Source organism: Helianthus annuus, chromosome 10 (assembly GCF_002127325.2).
Source record: "Helianthus annuus cultivar XRQ/B chromosome 10, HanXRQr2.0-SUNRISE, whole genome shotgun sequence".
In the NCBI taxonomy this organism is placed as follows: Eukaryota; Viridiplantae; Streptophyta; class Magnoliopsida; order Asterales; family Asteraceae; genus Helianthus; species Helianthus annuus.
In genome coordinates, this window is record NC_035442.2 from 99900140 (window position 1) to 99903284 (window position 3145).

The 3145-nt window shown below is 34.6% G+C and overlaps 1 long non-coding RNA gene across 1 annotated transcript; it reads left to right on the plus strand.

The window, feature by feature from the left end:
• Positions 1–871: 871 nt before the first annotated feature.
• Positions 872–1888, plus strand: LOC110885118. Its single transcript, XR_002561869.2, has 4 exons — positions 872–1118; positions 1204–1269; positions 1420–1466; positions 1614–1888. It is a non-coding gene; the product is annotated as an uncharacterized LOC110885118 (long non-coding RNA).
• Positions 1889–3145: the final 1257 nt, after the last annotated feature.

Consider the following 3145-nt stretch of genomic DNA (forward strand, 5'->3'; position numbering starts at 1 on the left):
TTCAACCGACTCGTTTTGGACATTGGCATGGTTGATCAAATATGAACATAATATTGTAATAAAAATTTTACAAAAAGTTTTATAATATTAAATTAGAAGTATTTATTATTTTGTATATTTTACAACTTAGTATTTATACTTTTTAAAAACTTACGGGGTGTTTGGTTCGCGTAATGATTTAGAATTGGAATTGAAATTTGAATAGGGATTAGATCAAAACGGTTTGCGTCGAAATGGTTGGATCGAAAGGTCCGCCTCGAAATGGTTCGATTTGAAACGGTTTGGGTCGAAACGGTTCGCGTCGAAATGGTTCGGGTCGACGCGGTTCGATTCAAAACGGTATTGGTCGAAACAGGACATGTCAAAACGGTTCGCGTCGAAACGGTTCGCCTCGAAACGGTTTGGGTCGAAACGGTACAGGTCGAAACGATACAGGTCGAAACGGTTCAGGTCGACGCAGTTCGATTCGAAACGGTATTGGTCGAAACAGGACAGGTCAAAACGGTTCGCGTCGAAATGGTTCGGATCGAAACGGTTTGATTCGAAACGGTTTGGGTCGGAACGATACAGGTAGAAACGGTACGCGTCGAAACGGTTCGATTCGAAACGGTTTGGATCGAAACAGTACAGGTCGAAATGGTACGCGATGAAACGGTTCGATTCGAAACGGTAACTGTCGAAATGGTTCGCGTCGATAAACATGAAGATTGGAATTGAGATTCCAATTCTTTTTATCAACCAAACACATGAAGATTGGAATTGGGATTCCAATTCCATCAAGTTATGTGAACCAAACATTTAAATGATGAAATTCAAATTCCAATTTCCCTTAAATTTCTTTAATTTTTTGCGAACCGAACCCTTAAAATTTTTAAGAAATCTTTAAGTTCCGTTCCGTACCCGCTCCTTATGAAATTTTATCCCTTTCATCATTCCCACCCACCCCCAAATTAATGCACCTTAACCCTAAATCTACGCCTTATTTCACCCCACCCAACCCAATTGTCTGTCTTCCTCGCCTTATTTCTTCCAAATCACAATCTTTTTGTTCAGGCTGTCTAGATCGTTGACCCACTACTACCAGATCCCTCAATGGCGACTTCTTGACATTTGTAGAAGTGATTTCTCTTTTTTCTAGTTTTTTTTGATAACACATACTAGTTTCTATCCCATTTTCTAATTTAAGGTTTTGATTTACAGCAGATTCGATTTGGTCTTGTGGAAGGATTGTAATTTGGGAGGTTATAGTTGCATCTGCACGTCATTTTAGTATATCACAATTCACAATTTTTAGTTGTCTTTTTTTTTAATTGTTTATTATAAGATGATGGATAATATCATTATTATTATTTATATGCACAGGTGGTTTTTACTTTATGATATTTCTTAATGCTCTGCTTCTTTCTGTTCATTGCATAGGTTGTTTCTGAAATAATAGTTCTAGTTGTTGCTCTTGATCTGAGGAGGTATGAAGTTAAATAAACTTATTTTATATATTATTTTTGTTGTTACTTCCTGCATCAAGAGATTTTAACAGGGGATTGCTTTTGTGGACATTGTGGCTACAACAAGTCTATGTGTCAAAATTTGACGATTCACATATGGTTTTGTAGATCATATTCTGGTTCTACGATCGATGCTTGGATGGTGTGTTAAAATGATTGGTTTTTTCATGTCAACATTTTTGGGCCAAAAGTTGGAACTCTTAGATTTCATCACAACAACCACAAACTTGCAAGATGGTTCAAGATACAGCTCTAGCTTTATTAAGAAATGAATTCAAGATGTTAAAGTTTTACACATTTATTCCTTTATAATTGTAGAACTTGTTTATACTTTAAAGAAATATATACCTTTGTGTTTATAAAATTTGTTGGTTTTATTTGTGTTTGAAAATTGTTTTAGAAATATATTAAGGATTGAAAATACACATTTTAGGAACTGAATTGTGATGGTATTAAACATTATTTTTAGTCTCCAAAACTAAAACATGATATCGGAGGCTACTTTTTACTCACAGAAAAACATATTAGGGACTAGTATTTTAGTCACTAAAGAAATGTATTAGGTATTTGTTTTTCAGTCCCTAATAATATCAAACCTAATAATACCTATTGGAGACAAAATAAACATGGTTTAAGGATTGATTTTCAGTCCTTAATGAATGCATTCGAGATTGAATAATCATAGTATTAGAGACTGATTTCCAGTCATTAAAGAGATGTATCAGGGACCGAAATGACGTGGTACCGAGAGACAAATTGAGGACTGAATATTTATGCATCAAGGACTGACTGTTAGTCCTTGTTGGTGTCATACAATCGGGACTAATTTTTAGTTACTAAAACCACTATCTAGTACTAGGTATCCGAGACTAGCTGGGGACTGGCAAATTAGTCCTTGATAAGCATTGGGGACTGATTTTAATGTATTAAATACTGTTTTTTCAGTTACGAATACTCGTTTTTTTTTTGTAGTGCATGTGTTACCATAAATGGCTCGTTTCATATTACACGTTACATACTAACTTGTACATTTATTACTTGTTCAAGTTTTACGCTCAGTATCCACATTATCGGATATTTTAAACATCAACAAAAATAAAATAGATATTACTTGTTTTTTTAATTAACAAAAGGTTAACACACGCTATATATATCATTCTAACAGAGGCTTAACACATGTTATACATGAACACATGTCAGGTTACATCATGGTGTTCTGTTACAGCATGAACCACCAACACATGTTATAAATGAACGAAGACTTCTTTCCCAAAGGATGTGACTTATTCAATGTCCTCGCATTAACGTCGCCTACGTCCATCCAGCTTGTCAATTGAATATCCTTTATTGATCTGTTTCTGTAAATCAACACATGTTATATATCATTCTAACAGGTGCTTAACACATGTTATGGGTCTGTCTCTGTAAATCAAGCAACCCAACAAAAAAACAATTATTGTTAAGATCAAAAGCTCCAAACAAGCAACCAAACCAACAAAAAACCCCGTTCAAAATCTCATCCTAAAGTTTTGGATTTGTTTAAAATACATGAACATTAACCATTACTAGAACACGCATTAACTTCGCCTACATCCATCCAGCTTGTCAATTGAATATCTTTATGGGTTTGTTTCTGTAAA